This window comes from Pongo abelii, chromosome 14, assembly GCF_028885655.2.
Source record: "Pongo abelii isolate AG06213 chromosome 14, NHGRI_mPonAbe1-v2.0_pri, whole genome shotgun sequence".
Lineage (NCBI taxonomy): Eukaryota > Metazoa > Chordata > Mammalia > Primates > Hominidae > Pongo > Pongo abelii.
This window is the reverse complement of record NC_071999.2, coordinates 21,593,618-21,616,847: the sequence shown is the minus strand read 5'-3', so window position 1 is coordinate 21,616,847 and position 23,230 is coordinate 21,593,618. Positions and strand designations below refer to the sequence as shown.

General features: G+C 43.0%; 1 protein-coding gene across 4 annotated transcripts in view; it reads right to left on the bottom strand.

The window, feature by feature from the left end:
• Positions 1–23,230, bottom strand: part of ZMYM2 (zinc finger MYM-type containing 2) — a 222,667-nt gene that overhangs the window by 179,990 nt on the left and 19,447 nt on the right. The gene's annotated exons all lie outside the window — the stretch shown is intronic.

The window sequence follows — 23,230 nt, the reverse complement described above, 5'->3', positions numbered from 1 at the left end:
GATTACAGGTGTGCACCACCACGCCCAGCCCATTTATTTTATATTAAAAAATAGAGATGGGGTCTTGCCATGTTGCCCAGGCTGGTCTCAAACTCCTGGGAGGCAATCCTCCCACTGTGGCCTCCCAAAGTGCTGGGATTACAGGCATGAGCCACCATGCCCAGCCCAAGTTTTATTCTTGTTCAGGTACATGAGGCCAATGGATCAAGAGGCAATTGCAATAAAAAAGATAGTTTGTTACTCACAGTCCCAAAAAGACAGAGCACACAATGCCACACCACACAGAAGCCACACAGGGAAACAGCAAGGTAGGTCAGAAGGCAGAGGGAAGGAGGGGAAAACATGGGTGAGAACCTCCACTGTGGTTTCCAAGGGAAGGAACAGGCAAGGCAGGGTAAGCAGGTTTAGGGTTGGCTAGTGAGAATAATTTAAGCAGGCTCTCTGGGGCACAAGGGCTGTCTCTCCTGCTCTGGTATCTGGCCCTGGAATGAGTAAGACAGGGGAAGAGCAGTGAGAAGTGTGACAGCCTGATAATTAAGGTGGTTGGGGTGTGGGTTCTGGATTGGTTGGTTTCCACATACAAGGCACACTTTCAGGTGAGTTCTTCACTATCTCTAGGCGTTGGCTAACCTGGAGATGGTTGTGCCTCCAGGATCAGGAAGGCCCCCGATGGCAAAGCATCAGAAATACAAAAAAATAGGCCAGGCACAGTGGCTCACGCCTGTAATCCCAATACTTTGGGAGGCCGAGTTGGGCAGATCAGTTGAGGTCAGGAGTTCCGGATCAGCCTCGGCAACATGGTGAAACCCCATCTCTACTAAAAATACAAAAATTAACTGGAGCGTGGTGGTGCATGACTGTAGTCTCAGCTACTTGGGAGGCTGAGACAGGAGAATCACCTGAACCTGGGAGGCGAAGGTTGCAGTGAGCCGAGATCGTGCCACTACACTCCAGCCTGGGAGACAGAGTGAGTCTCAGTCTCACCAAAAAAAAAAAAAAAAAAAAAAAAAAAAAAAAAATATATATATATATATATATATATAGAAAGCAAGAACTCAAATGGATATTTGTTCATAACAGCATTATTCACTATGGCCAAAAGTAGGACCCAACACAAGTGTCCACTGACAGATGAATGGATAAACAAATTGTGGTGGATATTATTCTGCTTAAAAAGGAATTAAATTCTGTACATGATACAACATGGGTGAGACTTGAAAACATTATGTTTAGTGAAATAAGCCAGACACAAAAGGACAAATATTTTATGATATCACTTTGCATAATTTGAGCTAATTTATGTAGAAGAGTGTATATAAAGAGATATCCAGGAAAAGAGAGATATCCAGATGTTTGTTTGCCAAAATGTTGACAATGCTCATATATGATTGGTTGAATGACAGGTAATTTTTACAAACGTTGCTATACCTTTTGGCTTGCTCAATTCGTTAATAGAACAATATTATTACTATTAAAAAAAATTTTTGTTTTGAGATGGAGTTTCACTCTTGTTGCCCAGGCTGGAGTGCAATGGTGCGATCTCAGCTCACAACAACCTCCACCTCCTGCATTCAAGCAATTCTCCTGCCTCAGCTTCCCAAGTAGCTAGAATTACAGGTGCCCGCCACCACACCCGGCTAACGTTTTGTATTTTTAGTAGAGACGAAGTTTCACCATGTTAGCCAGACTGGTCGCGAACTCCTGACCTCATGTGATCCACCCGCCTCGGCCTCCCAAAGTGCTGGGATTACAGGCGTGAGCCACCACGCCCGGCCAACAGTATTATTTTTTAAAAGACCAGTGACATAGGTTTGATATTCACTTGGCAGTAATATCATAAAGATGATTCGAAAAAAATTTGTTGAACTACATAAATCCACCTCTGAGATAAATTCCATGATTCTATAAATTCCAATCTCTTATCCTCAGATATGAGTTTCAGGCCTCAATGTATGGATCAGCCTTTTTAATGGAAAGGCAAAGGGTTCAGGGATCTGTTAAACATATGTTCTTCTCTTGAGTCTTCTAGGTCTTCTCTAGGCTTCCAAAACCTAAGGAATGATTCTACCAGTAGGTAAGACTCACATACAAAGAGACAAAAAGTTCCTAGAGCCCTGAAAGTTCAACACCACCCCCAAAAAAACCTCCCTAAACACTGTTCTTTTATTAATATTATTATTTAATTTTCTAAATTTTTTTTTTTTGAGACAGGGTCTCACTCTCACCCAGGCTGAAGTGCAGTGGCATGATCATGGCTCACTGCAGCCTCGATTTTCTGGGCTCAAGTGATCCTCCCATCCCAGCCTCCCAAGTAGCTGGGACCACAGATGCGAGCCATCATGCATGGCTAACATGGTTTCCCCATGTTGCCCGGCTAGTCTTGAACTCCTGAGCTCAAGTGATCCACGTAGGCCTCAGCCTCCCAAAGTACTAGGATTATAGGTATGAGCCATCACACTTCGGCCTCTTTTTTGTTTTTAATTGGGCTAAAATATACATAACATGAAATTTACCATTGGAAGCTTTTTCATTGTTCTTAAATTTTTTTTTTTTTTTTTTTTTGTATTTTTAGTAGAGACCAGGTTTCACCATGTTGGCCAGGCTGGTCTCGAACTCCTAACCTCGTGATCCGCCCGCCTCAGCCTCCCAAAGTTCTGCGATTACAGGCGTGAGCCACTGCGCCCAGCCAAATTATTTTTATTTTTATTTATTTATTTAGAGACGAGGTCTCATTCTGTCACCCAGGCTGGAGTGCACTGTTGCAATCATGGCTCACTGCAGCCTTGACCTCCTGGGCTCAGACAATCCTCCCACCTCAGCCTCCTGAACAGTTGGGAACACAGGTGCATGCCACCATGCCCAGCTAATTTATTTATTTGTTTATTATTATTATTGAGACCGGGTTTCACTCTTGTTGTCCAGGCTAGAGTGCAATGATGCCATCTTGGCTCACTGCAAGCTCCACCTCCCGGGTTCAATCAGTTCTCCTGCCTCGGCCTCCCAAGTAGCTGGAATTACAGGCGTGCACCACCATGCCTGGCTAATTTTGTATTTTCAGTAGAGATGGGGTTTCACCATGTTGGTCAGGCTGGTCTCAAACTCCTGACCTCAAGTGATCCACCCACCTCAGCCTCCCAAAGTGTTGGGATTACAGGCATGAGCCTCCGTGCCTGGCTTGGACTAATTCATTTTTATTTTTTGTAGAGATGATGTCTCCCTATTGTTGTCCCGGCTGGTCTCAAACTCATGGATTCAAGGGACCCTCACACTTCAGCCTCCCAAAGTGCTGGGATTATGGGTGTCACCCATCGTATTTGGCTAATTTTTAATTGTAGCAAAAAAACGCATAATATAAAACTTCATATTTTAACCATTGTAAGTGTATAATTCAGCAGTGTTAACTATATTCACATTGTTTGTTTGTTTGTTTTTGAGACAGAGTTTTCCTCTTGTTGCCCAGGCTGGAGTGCAATGGCACAATCTCGGCTCACTGCAAGCTCCGCCTCCCGGGTTCAAGCAATTCTCCTGCCTCAGCCTCCCGAGTAGCTGGGATTACAGGCATGTGTCACCACACCCAACTAATTTTGTATTTTTAGTAGAGATGGGGTTTCTCCATGTTGGTCAGGCTGGTCTCGAACTCCCAACTTCAGGTGATCCGCCCACCTTGGCCTCCCAAAGTGCTGGGATTACAGGCATGAGCCACCACGCCCAGTCTATTCACATTGTTTTGTAACAGATCTCTAGAATGTTTTCATTTCAAAAAACGGAAGCTATGCCCATTAAACCAAAACTCCCCATTCCCCATTTTACTTAATCACTGGCAATCGTCATTCTATTTTCTATCTCTATGAATTTCACTCCTATAGATACCTTGGATAGGTGGAGTCACGGAGTCATACACTATTTGTCTTTTTGTGACTGGCTTCTTTCACTTAGCATATTATAGTTAAGGTTCATTCAGGCCAGTGCCAGGACTCATGGCTGTAATCCCAATACCTTTGGGAGGCTGAGGCAGGAAGATCGCTTGAGGCAAAGCATTTGAGACCAGCCTGGGCAACACAACAAGACCCTCTATCTAAAAAATTTTAGTTAGCCAGGCATAATTGTGCATGCCTATAGTGCTAGCTACTTGAGAGGTAGGATGGGAGGATCACTTGAGCTAGGAGTTTGAGGATGCAGTGAGCCATGATCACACCACTGCACTGCAGCCTGGGTAACAGAATGAGCACAGTGAGCAGATTGAGACCCCAGCTCCTTTTTCAAAAAAAGTTGGGCCGGGTGCGGTGGCTCACGCCTGTAATCCCAGCACTTTGGGAGGCCGAGGCGGGTAGATCATGAGGTCAGGAGTTCAAGACCAGCCTGGCCAGGATGGTGAAACCCCGTCTCTACTAAAAATACAAAAATTAGCCAGGCGTGGCGGCAGGTGCCTGTAATCCCAGCTACTTGGGAGGCTGAGGCAGAGAACTGCTTGAACCCGGGAGGTGGAGGTTGCAGTGAGCTGAGATTGTGCCACTGGGCGACAGAGCCAGACTCCATCTCAAAAAAAAAAAAGTTGGTAGGGGAGAGGTCATCCATATACACACATCAGTGCTTCCTTCCTTTTCTGGCTAAATTAGATTCCAGCATGTATATACCATATTTTGCTTATCAATTCATGTATCAGTGGACGCTTGGGTTGCTTCTACCTTTTGGCTATTGTGAAAAATCTGCTATGAACATGAATGCACAAATATCTCTTTGAGTTACTGCTTTCAATTCCTTTGGGTATATACCCAGAAGTGGGACTGCTGGGTCATATGGTGTTATGGGTTGAATGTTTGTGTCTACCCAAAGTTTGTATGTTGAAGTTCTAGTCCCCAATGTAATGGTATTTGAAGTGGGAACTTTGGGAGGTGGAATCCTCTTGATGGCATTGGTGACCTTATAAGAAGAGTGAGAGAAAGAAATTTCTCTCTCTCTCTCCCTGCCACCTGCTTTCTGTCTCTCTGTATGAATGCACCAAGGAAAGGCTATATGAAGACATTTTGAGAAGAGAATAGCTGTCTGCAAACCAAGACCCATTTATCTGTTTTGCTTTATTGCCTGTGCTTTTGATATCACATGCAAGAAATCCATGCCTCAGCCTCCCGAGTAGTTAGGACTACAGGCGCCCGCCACCACGCCTGACAATTTTTTTGTATTTTTAGTGGAGACGGGGTTTTACCATGTTAGCCAGGATGATCTCAATCTCCTGACCTCGTGATCTGCCCGCCTCGGCCTCCCAAAGGGTATAGTACTTTTAATGTGTTGTTGAATTCTGTTTTGTAGTACTTTGTTGGGATATTATTATTATTATTATTATTATTGTTTACCAAGCACAGTAACAGTACATCAAGTTGAGGATTTTTGTATCAATATTCATCAGGCATATTGAGCTATAGTTTTCTTGTATTGCCTTTGTCTGATATCAGAGTAATGGTGGCCCCATAAAATCAATTCAGAAGTGCTCCCTCCTCTTTAATTCCTTGGAAGAGTTTATCAAGTATTGGTATTTGTTAATTCTTTGATAAATGCAATGTTTGGTAGAATTTACCAGTGAACCCATCTAGTACTAGGCTTTTTGAAGTTTTAAATTACTGATTCAATCTCCTTCCTAGTAATAGGCCTGTTCAGATATGCTATTTTGTTATGATACATTCTTGGTAGGTTATGTGTTTCTAGTAATTTATCCATTTCATATCGGTTATCTATTTTGTTGTTGTACAATTGTTTTTGTTTTTGAGACAGAGTCTCACTGGCTCTGTCACTCAGGCTGGAGTGCAGTGGCACGATCTTGGCTCACTGCAACCTCCACCTCCTGGGTTCAAGTGATTCTCGTGCCTCAGCCTCCTGAGTAGCTGGGATTACACTCACACCACCACACCTAGCTAATTTTTGTATTTTTAGTAGAGATGAGGTTTCGCCATGTTGGCTGGTCTCAAACTCCTGGCCTCAAGCAATGTGCCCACCTCAGCCTCCCAAAGTGCTGGCATTACAGGCGTGAGCCATCTCGCCTGGCCTGTACAATTGTTAATAATACTCTCTTATAATTATTTTTGGATGTAATGTCCTCTCCTTTATTTCTAAGTTTAGTTATTTGAGTCTTCTTTTTTTTTCGGAGTCAATGTACTTAAAGATTAATCAATTTTGTTGATCTTTTCAAGAAACCCTTTCTTGGTTTTATTGATTTCCTCTACTGTTTTCCTTTTTTTTTTTTTTTGAGTCAGAGTCCCACTCTGTCACCCAGGCTGAAGTGCAATGGCACAATCTTGGCTCACTGCAACCTCTCCCTCCCGGGTTCAAGAGATTCTCCTGCCTCAGCCTCCTGAGTAGCTGGGATTACAGGTGCCTGCCACCATGCCCCGCTAATTTTTTGTATTTTTAGTAGAGACAGAGTTTCCCCATGTTGGCCAGGCTGGTCACAAACTCCTGACCTCGTGATCCACCCGCCTCGGCCTCCCAAAGTGCTGGGATTACAGGTGTGAGTCACCGCGCCTAGCCTTTCCTCTACTGTTTTTCTATTCTTTATTTTGTTTATCTCTATTCTAATCCTTATTATTTCCTTCCTTTTGCTAGCTTTGGTTTTAGTTGCTCTTTTCCTAGTTCCTTAATGTGTAAAGTTTAATTATTGGTTTGAGATCTTTCTTCTCTTTGACTGTAAAAAATGAGTTTTACAGCTGTAAATTTCTCTTTTAGCACTGCTTTTACTGAATTTCATAAGTTTCACAAAATTGTTTATCTATTTACCTATTTATTTATTTCAGAAGTGGGGTCTTGCGCTGGGCGTGGTGGCTCACGCCTGTAATCCCCAGCACTTTGGGAGCAGAGGAGGGCAGATCACAAGGTCAGAAGTTCGAGACCAGCCTGGCCAACATGATGAAACCCGTCTCTACTAAAAATATAAAAATTACCCCCATGTGGTGGCGCGTGCCTGTAATCCCAGCTACTGGGGAGGCTGAGGCAAGAGAATTGCTTAAACCCGGGAGACAGGTTGCAGTGAGCCGAGGTCAAGCAAGGATTATGCCTGGACTGCATTCCAGCCTGGGCAACAGAGCGAGACTCTGTCTAAAAAGAAAAAAAAAAAGAAAAAAAAAGAAGTGGGGTCTTGCTCTGTCACCTAGGCTAGAGAGCAGTGGAGTGATCATGGCTCGCTATAGTCTCTAGCCTCAAATTCCTGGGATCAAGCAATCTGATGCCTCAGCATCCTGAATAGCTGGGACTAAAGTTACACACCATTGCACCTGGCTAAGTTTTTTTATTTTTGTAGAGACAGGGTCTTGCCTTGTTGCCCAGACTGGTCTCAAACTCCTGGGCTCAAACAATCCTCCCACACTGGCCTCCCAAAGTCCTGGGATTACAAGCTTGAACCACCACACCTGGCCTGAATCCCATAAATTTTGGTACTGTGTGCTTTTGTTTAATTTGTTCCAATATATTTTATAATATCTCTGTGTTTTCTTCCTTAACCCATAGATTGTTTAAGGTGTGTTCTTGGCTGGGTGCGGTGGCCCATGCTTGTAATCCCAGCACTTTGGGAGGCTGAGGTGGGCAGATCACGAGGTCAGGAGATTGAGACCATCCTGGCTAACACAGTGAAACCCCATCTCTACTAAACATACAAAAAAATTAGCCGGGCGTGGTGGGCGGGCGCCTGTAGTCCCAGCTACTTGGGAGGCTGAGGCAGGAGAATGGCGTGAACCCGGGAGACAGAGCTTGCAGGGAGCCGAGATTGCGCCACTGCACTCCAGCCTGGGCGACAGAGGGAGACTCCGTCTCAAAAAAAAAAGAGTGTGTTCTTTAATTCCATATATGTATATATATATATGCTTTTCTACTTTTCTTTCTTCTAGTTCTGTTTCCATTTCTTTGTGATTGGAAAAAAATACTTTGTATGATTTCTATCTTTTAAAATGTATCAAGACATGTTTTGTGAACTAACGTGTTGCCCGTCCTTGGAGAATTTCCCCTGTGTACCTGAGAAAAAAGTGTATTCTGGCCGGGCGCGGTGGCTCACGCCTGCAATCCCAGCACTTTGGGAGGCTGAGGTGGGCGGATCACGAGGTCAGGAGATCGAGACCATCCTGGCTAACACGGTGAAACCCCATCTCTACTAAAAATATAAAAAATTAGCCAGACGTGGTGGTGGGCGCCTGTAGTCCCAGCTACTCGGGAGGCTGAGGCAGGAGAATGGCGTGAACCCGGGAGGCGGAGCTTGCAGTGACCCGAGATCGTGCCACCGCACTCCAGCCTGGGCGACAGAGTGAGACTCCGTCTCAAAAAAAAAAAAAAAAAAGAAAGAAAAATGTGTATTCTGCTGTCGTTGAGCAGAGTGTTGTGTAAATACCTGTTAGGTCTGATTGTTCCATAGTGTTGTTTCAGTCTTCTGTTTCCCTAATGATTTTCATTCGTTGTTCTATCAGTTGTTGAAAGGGGAGTATTGAAGTTTCCTACAATTACTGTTGAGCTTTTTCTCACCTCAATTCTGTTAAGTTTACTTCATATAAGGTCTGATGCTCAATGCATACATATTTATAATTGGTATAATTTTGTTGGTAAGTTGATGATTGTATATGGTCAATTACATATATAATATATACACATATCATAAATATGGTCATTTTATATATTTATATATAATGTTCTTTTTTGTCTCTTGTAACAGTTTTTGACTTAAACTCTATTTTGTCCGGTATTAGTATAGCCACCCTTGCTCTTTTTTTATTATTGTTTGCATGAAATATCTTTTTTCATCCTTCCTTTTATTTTTCTTTTCTTTTTTTTTTTTTTTAATATTTGTGCAACCTGGACTTCTGCCCTGACCATAGGCCACTGCGCCTGCCCACTTACCTGCCTGTTGCTGCCTGCTCCTGGCCCGCCCAGGGGCCCAGCAGGCACGTGGGACATGCTTTCACTTTTATCCTCTGCATGTCCTTATATCAAAAGTGAGTCTCCTGTAGTCAGGATATATTTGGATCCTCTTTATTTTTCGTAAATTCTGCCAATCTATCTCTTTTTAGAAGTGGGTGTAAATTAAAGACTAGGGACTTTATTTATATTTAAAGCAATTACTAATAGAGAAGGACATAGTATTGCCTTTTGTTGTTTTCTGTGTGTTTTATAACTTTTTTTGTCTCTAATTTCTTCCCATTCCTACTTCTGTGTTTAGTTGATTTTTCCATATTTACTCCTATCCCCAATCCCTAGCAATCATCATTCTACTTCCTATCTCTATGAATATGAATACTCTAAGCGCTTTTTTTTTTTTTTTTTTTTTTTGAGGCAGAGTCTCTCTCTGTCGCCCAGGCTGGAGTGCAATGGTGTGATCTCGGCTCACTGCAACCTCCACCTCCCGGGTTCAAGCGATTCTCCTGCCTCAGCCTCCTGAGTAGCTGGGATTACAGGCGCCTGCCAGCACGCCCAGCTGATTTTTGTATTTTTAGTAGAGACGGGGTTTCACCATGTTGGTCAGGCTGGTCCAACCCGGCTCGGCCTCCCCAAGTGCTGGGATTATATGCATGAGCCACCTGGATTCCATTTTTTTTTTTTTTTGAGATGGAGTCTTGCTCTGTCACCCAGGCTGGAGTGCAGTGGCACCATCTTGGCTCACTGCAAGCTCTGCCTCCTGGGTTCACACCATCCTCCTGCCTCAGCCTCCTGAGTAGCTGGGACTACAGGCGCCCTCCACCACGCCCGGCTAATTTTTTCTATTTTTTAGTAGAGACAGGGTTTCACCGTGTTAGCCAGGATGGTCTCGATCTCCTGACCTTGTGATCCGCCTGCCTCAGCCTCCCAAAGTGCTGGGATTACAGGCGTGAGCCACCACACTCAGCCAAGGATTCCATTCTTATAAGAAGTATTTAGAGGCTGGGCGCAGTGACTCATGCCTGTAATCCCAACACTTTGGGAGGCTGAGGCGGGCAGATCACCTGAGGTCAGGAGTTGGAGACCAGCCTGGTCAACATAGTGAAACCCCGTCTCTACTAAAAATACAAAAATTAGCCGGGCGTGATGGCATGCGACTGTAGTCCCAGCTACTCAGGAGGCTGAGACAGCAGAATTCCTTGAACCCGGGGGGCGGAGGTGGCAGCGAGCCAAGATAGTGCCACTGCACTCCAGCCTGGGCAACAGAGGGGACATTCAAACCTCAGCATACCCGAAAGAATTAAAAGCAAGGACACATAGGTATTTTTATAGTCATGTTGATTGCACATTATTATTCACAATAGCTCAAATGTGGGAACAACCCAAGCAAGACTCTGTCTCAAAAAATAAATAAATAAATAAAATGGAATCATAGAATATTTTTCCTTTTGTGACTGGCTTATTTCACTCAGTATAACATCTTCAAGGTTCATTAGTTATAGATCAGTTAGAATTTCCTTCCTTTTAAGGCTGAATAAAATGTTTCATTGTCCATTAATTTACAATATTTATTAGTTAATCAATTTACACTTGGATTGTTCCCACATTTTAGCTATTGTGAATAATAATGTGCAATAAACATGACTATAAAAATACCTTTGTGTCCCTGCTTTTGATTCTTTTGGGTATGCTGAGGTTTGAATGTACCCTCCAAAATTCATGTTGAAATTTAATCCCTAATGTGATAGTATTGAGAGGTGGGGCCTTTAAGAGGTAATTGCATCACTTAGGCTCTGCCCTCATGAATGGATTCATCTATTCATGGATTACTGGAATAAGGAGTTAATGGATTAACGGGTTATCATGGGAAGGGAACTGGCAGCTTTATAAGAAGAGAAAGAGACCCGAGCTAGCCCCCTCAGCATGTGATGCCTTGCATCACCTTGAGACACTTCAGAGAGTCCCCACAGCGGGAAGGCCCTCATGAGATGCCTCTACCTCTACCTTGGACTCCTCAACCTCCATAATTATGACAAATAAATTTCTTTTCTTTATGAATTACCATAAATTCCTTTTCTTTGTAAATTACCCAGTTTAAGATATTCTGTTATAAGCAACAGAAAACAGATTAAGACAGGGGATATATCCAGAACTGGAATTACTGGATGATATGATGATATGGTAATTTTATTTGTAATTTTTGGAGGAACTAACATACTGTTTTCCATAGCTGCTGCATCATTTTACATTCCTACAATCAAGGCACAACAGTTCCAATTTCTCCACATGCATATCAACATTTGTTATTTTCTATTTTATATATACAGACGGTCCCCTATTTTTAGAATATGTTAATTTTTTTTTTTTTTTTTTTTTTTTTTTTTGAGATGGAGTTTCACTCTTTCGCCCAGGCTGGAGTGAAGTGGCGAGATCTCGGCTCACTGCGACCTCCGCCCCTTGGGATCAAGTGACTCTCCTGCCTCAGCCTCCCGAGTAGGCGCCCATGACCATGCCTGGCTAATTTTTTATTTTTATAGAGACAGGGTTTTGCCATGTTGGCCAGGCTGATCTAAAACTCCTAACCTCAAGTGATCTACCCACCTCAGCCTCCCAAAGTGCTAGGATTACAGGCATGAGCCACTGCGTCCGTCCCAAAATTTTTAATACAATTAAAAATTATACTATAATTTGTCAACTTTATCATGCTGCAAAGGCAATACACATTCAATAGAAACCATATTTTTGAATACCCATACAACCATTCTGTCTTTTACTTTCAGTACAGTAGTTAATAAATTGTATTATATATCCAGTACTTTGGCTGGGCCGAGGTGGCTCACGCCTGTCCAATGATTTGGGAGGCCAAGGCAGGTGGATCACTTGAGGTCAGGAATTCGAGACCAGCCTGACCAACATGGTGAAACCCCATCTCTAATAAAAATACAAAATTAGCTGGGCGTGGTGGCAGGCACCTGTAATCCCAGCTACTTGGGAGGTTGAGGCAGGAGAATCGTTCGAACCCGGGAGGCAGAAGTTGCAGTGAGCTGAGATTGTGCCATTGCACTCCAGCCTTGGCAACAAGAGTGAAACTCTGTCTCAAAAAAAAAAAAAAAAAGATATCCAGTATTTTATTATAAAATAGGCCTTGCAGTAGATGATTTTGCCCAACTTCAGGCTAATGTAAACATTCTGAGCATATTTAAAGTAGGCTAGGTCAAGCTATGATGTTAAGTAGGTTAAGTGTACTGGTGTAGTAAATGCATTTTCAGCTTACAATATTTTTATCTTATGATGGCTTTATCAAGACGTAACCCCATCATAAGTTGAGAAGCATCTGAGTGTGTGTGTGTGTGTGTGTATTCCATCCTAATGGGCATGAGGTGATACCTTATTGTGGTTCTGATTTACAACAATCTACTTTAAACTGAAACAATTTAACTTTACTCACATATAGAAACTCTACTCCACTACAGCTCCACCACTCCCTACATTATATTATTGAATTCAGAAATTATGTCTTGAAGCCAAACGTGGTGGTGTGTGCGTGTAGGAACAGCTGCTTGGGAGGCTGAGGAAGGAGGAGAGCTTGAGCCCAGGAGTTTGAGTCCAGTGTGGGCAGCATAGCAAGACCTCATCTCTTTAAAAAAGATATATTTTTATTGTGTATCCATTAGCATAGATTTATAATTATGTTTATACTTTTGTGTTTTATTTATTTATTTATTTATTTATTATTTATTTAGTTTTTGAGACAGAGTCTCACTCTGTCGCCCAGGCTGGACTGCAGTCGTGTCATCTTGACTCACTGCAACCTCCACCTCCCAGGTTCAAGCAATTCTCCTGCCTCAGCCTCCCAAGTAGCTGGGATTACAGGCACCCACCACCACGCCCGGCTAATGTTTTCGTATTTTTAGTAGAGATGGGGCTTCACCATGCTGGCCCGGCTGATTTCTACCTCCTGACCTCAAGTGATACCCGCCTCAGCCTCCCAAAGTGTTAGGATTACAGGCGTGAGCCACCGTGCCTGGACTATATTTGTGTGTTAAATGTTACGAAAGAATTTAAAGTCATAAACCCAAATTACAGTAATACAAGTTTTTGTTTGTCCATATATTTAACTCTACCAGAGAACTTTGTATTTTCATATGTCTTCAAATTACTCTTTCTTTTCTTTTTTTTTTATTAGTTTATGTTTCTTATTAGTCTACTGATATGAGCTATCAAGAACAGGCAAATTCAGAGTCAGAAGTTACCAAGAGCTCCTGACCTCATGATCAGCCCACCTCGGCCTCCCAAAGTGCTGGGATTACAGGCGTGAGCCACCATGCGGGGCCCTATTTTAACCATTTTTAAGTGTACAGTTCAGTGGCATTAATTACATCTACATTATTATGTAGACACAAACACTATACAACTATAAATATTTTTATTATCCCAAACAGAAACTTCATTCTCATTTAAAAATAACTCCTGGCCAGGCACGGTGGCTCACACCTGTAATCCCAGCACTTTGTGGCGTGTTCCGAAGTGACCGGAACACGAGGTCATGAGTTCGAGACCAGCCTGGCCAACATGGTGAAACCCTGTCTCTACTAAAAATACAAAAATTAGCTGGGTGCAGTGGCGCGTGCCTGTAGTCCCAGCTACTTGGGAGGCTGAGGCAGGAGAATTGCTTGAACCCGGGACGCAGAGGCTGCAGTGAGCTGACATTGCACCACTGCAGCCCAGCCTGGGTGACACAGCGAAATTCTGACAAAAAAAAAAAAGGTTAAAGTAAAAAATTTTTATGTTAAATATATTTTACTATGATTCCTTAAAGGACAAAAAAATCCCTCTATTTCTCCAATTGGTAAAAATGTAATTCCCACACAAACAGTCCAGAACACAGTCCAGAACAACACAAATGATTTTATTTAAATCATTAGTGGTACAGGTGCGGTGGCTCATGCCTGTAATCCCAGCATTTTGGGAGGCCAAGGCAGGTGGATCATGAGGTCAGGAGATGGAGACCATCCTGTCTAACATGGTGAAACCCCATCTCTACTAAAAATTCAAAAAAAAAAATTAGATGGGTGTGGCGGTGGGCGCCTGTAGTCCCAGCTACTCTGGAGGCTGAGGCAGGAGAATAGCGTGAACCCAGGAGGTGGAGCTTGCAGTGAGCCAAGATTGCACCACTGCACTCCAGCCTGGGCGACAGAGCGAGACTCCGTCTCAATAAATAAATAAATAAATAAATAAATAAATAAATAAATATCATTAATGAAGTCTGAGAGTGGTGGCTCACACTTGTAATCCCAGCACTTTGGGAAACCAAGGTGGGAGGATCACTTGAGCCCAGGAGTTTGAGACCTGCCTGGAAAACACAGGGAGACTTCATTTCTACAAAAAAATTTAAAAATTAGCTGGGTGTGGTAGCTCACGCTTGTGGTCCCAGCAATTCAGGAGGCTAAGGTGGGAGGACTGCTTGAGCCTGGGAGGTCAAGGCTGCAGTGAGTCATGATCATGCCACTGCACTCCAGCCTGAGTGATACAGCGAGACCCTGCCTTAATGAGGAAACTAGCAGAATGACAACAGTGATTCAATAGCATATGAGGAACCTGGATTTATACAAAGTGATAAAATAAATATGGTAATAAACCTGTTATTTTAAATATAAAATCAGTCAGTGTCCTACAGGGAAATAAAATCATAACCTTAGGGTTATATTATTATTATTTTTTTTTTTAGAGAGAGGATCTTGAGCTGTTGCCCAGGCTAGAGTACAGTGGTGCAATCACAGCTCATTGCAGCCTCAAACTCCTGGGCTCAAGTGATCCTCCACCTCAGCCTCTCCAGTAAGTAGGAGTACAGGTACATGCCACCATGCCTAGCTAATTTTTTTTTTTTTTTTTTTTTTGTAAAGGTGATCTTCCTTTGTTGCCCGGGCTGGTCTCAAACTCCTGGGCTCAAGTGATCCTCCACCTCAGCCTCTCCAGTAAGTAGGAGTACAGGTACATGCCACCATGCCTAGCTAATTTTTTTTTTTTTTTTTTTTTTTGTAAAGGTGATCTTCCTTTGTTGCCCGGGCTGGTCTCAAACTCCTGGGCTCAAGTGATCCTCCTCCCTTGGCCTCTCAAACTGCTGGGATTACAGGCATGCGCCACTATACCTGGCTGGGGTTATATCCTTTTCTAAACAGAAAAAAAAAAACAAAAAACCTATCACACGGTATTAGCTCTGGGTGCCATATTAGAATACCACAGACTGGGTGGCTTTAACAATAGAAATTTGTTTTCTCATAGCTCTGGAAGCTGGAAAGTTTAAGATCAAGGTGCCATCAAGGTTGGTATCTGGTGAGGCCGTTCTTCGTGGTTTACAGATGGTCACACTCTCACTGTGTCCTCACGCGGCCTCTTCTCCATGTGCATGCAAAGAAAGGGAAAGCTCTCTTATATGTCTTCCTGTTCTTAGTAGGACACCAGTCCTAGTCTAGTCCTATTAGAGTGAAGACCACCCTTATGACTTCACTTAACCTTAATTACCTCTTTATGTAGGCCCCATCCCCATATAGAGTTACATTGGGTGTTAGGGCTTCAACATAAGTATTTTGGGGGGAGATACAATCCATAAATGCACATCTTACATCATGTTTCCTACAATTCAATCTCCAGTTTTACAAAGTAGTAAAATGCCTAGGCTCTAACCACTTATAAACAGTAAATCAAGTTATAGTCCCAAGAGAACCAGAAGACCTTCAGCCTAATTTACTAAAAAATGCTGTAGCAGAATTTTTTGTTTTGTTTTGTTTTTTTGAAATGGAGTCTTGCTCTGTCGCCCAGGCTGGAGTAAAATGGCACAATCTCGGTCTACCGCAAGCTCCGCCTCTCGGGTCCACATTATCCTGCCTCAGCCTCCCAAGTAGCTGGGACTACAGGCACCTGCCACCATGCCTGGCTAATTTTTTTTGTATTTTTAGTAGAGACGGGGTTTTACCATATTAGCCAGGATGGTCTCGATCTCCTGACCTCGTGATCCACCCGCCTCAGCCTCCCAAAGTGTCTAATGCATTTTAGTAACTACGTAATCAACCCAGAGATACGTGTTCTACAAATAATCTAATCGTTCCCCAATTATGAACAGACAGGGTTTTTTACCAACTTTTTTTTTTTTTTTTTTTTTTTTTTTACAAAAGCACTACAAACAATGTTGCTTTAATATCTTTGGGCTGTGAACCATGGTTCATGCCCTTAATCCTAACACTTTAGGAGGCCGAGGCAGGAGGATTGCTTGAGCCCAGGAGTTCAAGACCAGCCTGGGCAAAAAAGTGAGACCCTGTCTCTACAAAAAAATTTTTAAAAAGTTAGCCAGGCGTGGTGGTCTCAAGTAGTCCCAGCTACTCAAGAGCTTGAGGTGGGAGGATCACTTGAGCCTGGGAGGTGGAGACTGCATGAGCTGAGCTCACACCACTGCATTCCAGCCTGGGTAACAGAGCAAGACTCTGTCTCAAAAACAAACGAACAAAACAAAACAACTCTTTGGATATATGTTTCTCGATACAAATTCTTCTATTCCTATAAGATGGAGTCTCAAAAACAGGGATATCTAAATCAAAGGAATAGATATCCTAATCTACCATGCCCTTTTATGAGTTTTGGTAATTTGAGGTGTAGTCCTGTGTGTATTTCCAATCTAGTTAGGTCAAAACAATCCTACCAAGATTGAAAATACTAATACCCTTGAGCTATCAGCATCCCATAAGAAGATGAGAAGTGTATTTTATGCCAGAAACTTAATGACAATGACTGCTCAATAGCTGAATACAAAAAAAAAATCTTTATTGGTTCAAAAATATTATTTTTCAGTTAAAAAACAAAACTGACACACAACAGCTAGGATGGAAAAAACAAAAATCCTTGAATGATATCTACAACCAAACTAGATGGTACAGCAATCCCTGGAACTCCAAAACACCAGCAGGTACCACCAAAGCACTAAAAGGCACAAGAGATAAATGGTATCAGCATCTGTGCAGGAGGAAACAGAAGGAAGAAACAGGGCACCAGACATGTAAAAATTCCAAAACAAGCCAGGCACAGTGGCTCACTTTGGGAGGCTGAGGCAGGCGGATCTCCTGAGGTCGGGAGTTTGAGACCAGCCTGGCCAACATGGTGAAACCCTGTCTCTACTAAAAATACAAAAATTAGCCAGGTGTGGTGGCGGGAACCTGTAACCCCAGCTACTTGGGAGGCTGAGGCAGGAGAATTCGCTTGAACCCAGGAGGCAGAGGTTGCAGTGAGCCAAGATTGCACCATTGGGCTCCAGCCTGGGTGACAAGAACGAAACTCTGTCTAAAAGCAAAATAAAATAAAATAAAATAAAATAAATTCCAAAACAACCAACAGGCACTCACTGGGACACTCAGATGGCCAATTTGAAAATAATATCGGAAACCCCAAGGGTTTCAGCGCAAGGTATCTCCAGTAAGATATGAATAGGCTGGGAGAGATCTCCCTATAAGCTCTCAAAACTAACCAGCTAAATCTCTTCCCAGGAGTGTTGAGGATTTAAGCAGTTTTTGAACAAAGGGCACAAAGGAAAGATAAGGGTTCCAGTAAAACAGAGGGGCCAACAGAGATGCAGTCAGATCTCAGAAAGTAGGATGCCCTATATTTAAACTCCTCATAAAAACAACAGAAGGTGGCACTACAGATCTGCAAAATTAGAAGGACAATATTAAATTACACCTTCCTTCTTAAAGTTTGAGAAGCTAATTTAAAGTCAAAATAAATAATACACCAGGCACAGTGGCTCACGCCTGTAATCCCAGCACTTTGGGAGGCCGTGGCAGGTGGATCACTCCAGGTCAGGAGTTTGAGACCAGCCTGTCCAAAATGCTGAAACCCCATCTCTACTAAAAATACAAAATTAGCTGAGTGTGGTGGCATGCGCCTGTAATCCCAGCGACTCAAGAGGCCAAGGCAGGAGAATCTCTTGAAATCAGGAGACAGAGGTTGCAACGAGCTGAAATCACACCATTACACTGCAGCCTGGGGAACAAGAGGCAAACTCTGTCCCAAAAATAAATAAATAAATAAATAAATAAATAGATAAAATAAACAAACAAATAAATAAATGAAGAGGATCCACATTAAATCTCATACAAAGTTAATATTTTTTAAAAGGAAAAATAAAATAAAAAAACAGATCAGTTTCCTATAGAAAATAAAAGGACAGCTGAGCAAGGTGGCTCATGCCTGTAATGCCAGCACTTTGGGATGCCAAGGCGGGAGGATCATTTGAGCCTAGGAGTTTGAGACCAGCCTGGGCAACAGGGCAAGAACCAGTCTCTATCAGAAGTTTTAAAAATTAGCCCGACATGGTGGTGCATACCTGTAGTCCTAGCTACTCGGGGGCTGACATGGGAAAACTGCGTGAGCCCAGGAGGTCGAGACTGCGGTGAGTTGTGATCACATCACTGCACTCCAGCTTGGGCAACAGAGTGAGACACTGTCTCAAAAAAAGCAAAAACAAAACTATAATTTAGCCAGGCGCGATGGAGCATGCCTGTAATCCCAGCACTTTGGGAGGTCAAGGTAGGAGCATCACTTGAGCCCAGGAGTTTGGGACCAAGCTGGGAAACATGGAGAAATTCCGTCTCTACATAAAAGACAACAATTAGCCAAGCACAGTGGCACACCTGTAGTCCCAGCTACTCGGGAGGCTGAGGCAGGAGAATCACTTGAACCCGGGAGGCAGAGGTTGCAGTGAGCTAGAGATCACACCACTGCACTCCAGCCTGGGTGACAAAGTGAGACTCCATCTCAAAAAAAAAAAAAAAAAAAAAAATTACTTGAAGGCCAATTGAAGAGTTTCCCACTAAATAAAGATGAGGCGGTTCGAGCAAGAAATAAAGAAAATAATTGCATTAGACTAAAACACATCAGATATGTTTAAAACCATGAGCTAATAAATGATGTTGCTTGCAAAAAGAATTGGTCGCCTTTGGTGAAAACAAGAAAATAATCTCTTCATTTCAATAACTTAAAGAGAAAAATGTGTGTATTTATCTTGCCTTTCCTAACAACTCTACCACTGAGTAACCAGATCAAAAATCACGAGGTTTCTTATTAAATAAGTATTCCAACAAATAAACGAAGAAAATAATGATTATATATTATATTGTTTTTTTTTTTATACCGAGTCTCATTCTGTCTCCCAGGCTGGAGTACAGTGGCACCATCTCGGCTCACTGCAACCTCCGCCTCCTGGGTTTGAATGATTCTCCTGTCTCAGCCTCCCATGTAGCTGGGATTACAGGCACCCGCCACCACGCCCAGCTAATTTTTGTATTTTTAATAGAGACGAGGTTTCACCATGTTGGCCAGGCTGGTCTGGAACTCCTGACCTTGGGTGATCCACCCGCTTCGGCCTCCCAAAGTGCTGGGATTACATACGTGAGCCACCACTCCCAGCTATGATATAATTTGAATATTACCATTTTGCAACCTCTAATGAATAAAGAATCTAAGCATTGAGTATCGATGGCTACTAATAATGAGAAAAGAAAGACAATCTGATGTTATATGCCACTTAATGAAAAAACAAGCCACCACTCTTTAAGTAGTCTTCCCCCTAAATTACATCGTAATATGATTAAACCTCTAGATGCAATTACCAATTTGCAGGAAATTCAGAGGACAGAGGAAAATGTTAATTTACACCAGGGGAATGCAGTCAGCAAAATTAAAACTGAGTGAAATTTTGGCCGGGCATGATGGCTCACATCTGTAATCCCATCACTTTGGGAGGCGAAGGCGGGCAGATCACATGAGGCCAGGAGTTGGAGACCAGCCATGGTCAACACAGTGAAACCCTGTCTCTGCTAAAAATACAAAAAAAAAAAAAAAAAAAAATTAGCTGGGCATGGTGGTGAATGTCTGTAATCCCAGCTACTCAAGAGGCTGAGGCAGGAGAATCACTTGAACCTGGCAGGGAGAGGTTGCAGTGAGCTGAGATCTCACCTGGGCAACTCCAGCCTGGGTGACAGAATGAGACCCTGTCTCAAAAACAAACAAAACAAAACAACAACAAAAATACCTGAGTGAAATTCTATAGACAAATTGTCCAGCTTCTTCAATAAATCGTGAAAAACAAGGCTGGCTTCATGAGTGTATGACAGGGCAGTGGTACAGGGCTCCACGCTTAGAAGACCTGTACTATGTTTAATGCTCTGCTGTCACTATCTTGAAAATATTAATCGTTTTGGCAACCCAGCACTTTGGGAGGCTGAGGCAGGCAGATCACCTGAGGTCGGGAGTTTGAGACCAGCCTGACCAACATGGAGAAACCCCACCTCTACTAAAAATACAAACTTAGCCGGGTGTGGTGGTGCATGTTTGTAATCCCAGCTACTTCGGAGGCTGAGGCAGGAGAATCGCTTGAACCCAGGAGGCGGAAGTTGCGATGAGCCGAGATCGCACCATTGCACTCCAGCCTGGGCAACAAGAGTGAAACTCTGTCTCAAAAAAAAAAAAAAAAAAAGAAAGAAAGAAAGAAAAGAAAAAAGAAGATATTAGCAGTTTTTGAACAGGGTCATAAATTATGCAGCTTCTTTTGCTGCAGGTAGATAAAAGATGGATATAGAACCTAGAGATTCCTATAGATTAAAAATACCGGGCCGGTATTTTTAATCTAAAACATATATATATATATAAATTTTTTTTTTTTTTGAGACAGAGTTTCACTCTTGTTGCCCAGGCTGGAGTGCAGTATTGCTATCTCTTCTCACTACAACTTCTGCCTCCCGGGTTCAAGCGATTCTCCTGCCTCAGCCTCCTGAGTAGCTGGGATTAAAGCAAGCGAAAATATGCCCAGCTAAATTTTGTAAATTTTGTATTTTTAGTAGAGAGCGGTTTCACCATGTTGACCAGGACTCTTTCGAACTCCTGAACTCAATTGATCCACCCGCCTCGGCCTCCCAAAGTGCTGGGATTATAGGCGTGAGCCACTGCACCTAGCCTAAAATACATATTTTTAAGACAAATAAATAAAACAGTACTCAAAGCCCACTTTCTGTAAACATTGTTGTAATACTGAATGGCAAATAGGCAGCTATTATAAGTTCCTTATCTCAGTAATGGAGAGAAAAATAATGCACACTAGAACCAATCTTCAGTAAAGAAAGATGGGACAGTGCACAATCCTCTGGCATGGATCCTCTTATCCTAGTTTAAGAAACCCAAACAAGCAACACTGCTTAAGCACCTTTCAGGCATCAAATAAAGACTTGTTTCTTTAAACTTTTTTTTAAGACAGGCTCTCACTCCGTGGCCCAGGATGGAATGCAGTGGCACAATCATGGCTCACTACAGCCTCGACCTCCTGGGCTGCAGCGATTCTCCCACGTCAGCCTTCTGAGTTTCTGGGACTACAGGTACACACTGACAGGTGAAGCCAGCTGGGCCCTCTGGGTCGGGTGGGGACTTGGAGAACTTTTCTGTCTAGCTAGAGGATTGTAAATGCACCAATCAGCACTCTGTGTCTACCTAGAGGATTGTAAATGTACCAATCAGCATTCTGTAAAAATAGACCAATCAGCACTCTGTAAAATGTATCAATCAGCACTCCGCAAAATGGGCCAATCAGCACTCTGTAAAATGGACCAATCGGCAGGACATGGGCCGGGACAAATAAGGGAATAAAAGCCGGCCACCCGCGCCCGGTGCAGTGACGTGCTCAGGTTTCGTTTCACCGGTGGGAAGTTTGTTGTTTAGCTTGTTGCAGATCTTTTTTTTTTGGGGGGGGGGGGGGGTCGGCACCATATTGAAGAGCTGTAACACTTATCGCGAGGGTCTATGCTTTCTTTACTGGACCAGGAACCCGCCGCAAGGAACAAACTCCGGATATGCTACTTTTAAGAACTGTGACACGCCAGAAAGAACAAACTAACTCAGGACGTGTCACCTTTAAGAGCTGTAACACTCACCGTGAGGGCCACGGCTTTTTTTTTTTTTTTTTTGAGATACAGGGTTTGGCTTTGTTGCCCAGGCTGGAGTGCAGTGGCGCGATCTGGCTCACTGCAAGCCTTTCGGGTTCACGCTATTCTCCTGCCTCAGTCTCCCGAGTAGCTGGGACCAGGGCCGCCCGCCGCCACGCCTGACTAATTTTTTGTATTGTTAGTATAGATGGGGGTTATACTGTGTTATCCCGGGTGGTCTCGATCTACTGACGTCGTGCTCTGTCTGCCAGGGCCTTTCAAAGTGCTGCGATTACAGGCGGGAGCCACAGCACCCCGCCACTGGCGTCAGCGAGACCAAGAACCCACCAGAAGGAATAAATACTGGACACAACCCTACTGTGCTTGGCTAATTTTTAAGTTTTTTTCAGAGCTGGGGATCTCGATGTGGTTCCCTGGCTGGTGTCAAACTCATAAGCTCAAGCAATCCTGCCTCAGCCGCCCAAGGTGCTAGGATTACAGGCTTGTGCCAGCTTACCCTGCAGAAACTTAACTTTTAAAGAATTTTATATATAGGCCACGCCCGGGGGCTGATGCCTGTGATCCCAGCGCTTTTGGAGGTCGAGTCGGGCGGATCATTTGGAGGTGAAGAGTTTGAGACCATTGTGCGCAACATGATGAAACCAAAATACAAAAATTAGACAGATGTGGGGGTGGTCCCTTGTAATCCCAGCTACTCGGGAGGCGGAGGTAGGAGAGTCACTTAAACCCGGGAGGTGGGGGTTGCCGTGAGCCGAGATGGTGCCCCTGTGCTCCAGCCTGGGCAACAGAATTAAGATTCCAGCTCAAAAAAAAAAAAAATATATATATATATATACCATGAGAATATTACAAACATCTTGAAGTAAGAAGAGTCTGTCTTATACATGTTTAATTCATAGGGCCTAATATACTGCTTCAGCACATAGTAAAGCACTCAGAAATTGAAAAGACAAGAAGGAAAGATTTTTAAAGCTGGCTTTAACCCAAACAACTAAATAAACATAGCCTGGGCTTAGAATTTGTTAGGAATGCCCAAAATTCACTATCGGGGCAATTAAATAATCATCTCACAACTATGACTGTGCTAAGCTCAGCCTTTTATTTTACACGTTGTCTAATTCTCTGTCAGATATCCCAAAGTTTTTGCGTCAAAGATGTGCTTCATTCTTTTTTAAAAAAATTAAGGTGAAATTCACATAAAATTAGACATTTCAAAGTGTACAATTCAGTGACATTTAGTATATTCACAATTTTGTGCAACCACCACCTTTATCAAGTTCTAAAACATTTTCATCATCCCAAAAGAAAATCCAGTACCCATTAAATAGTCAATACCCATTCTTCACTTTTCCAGCCCCTGGAAACCACCTATC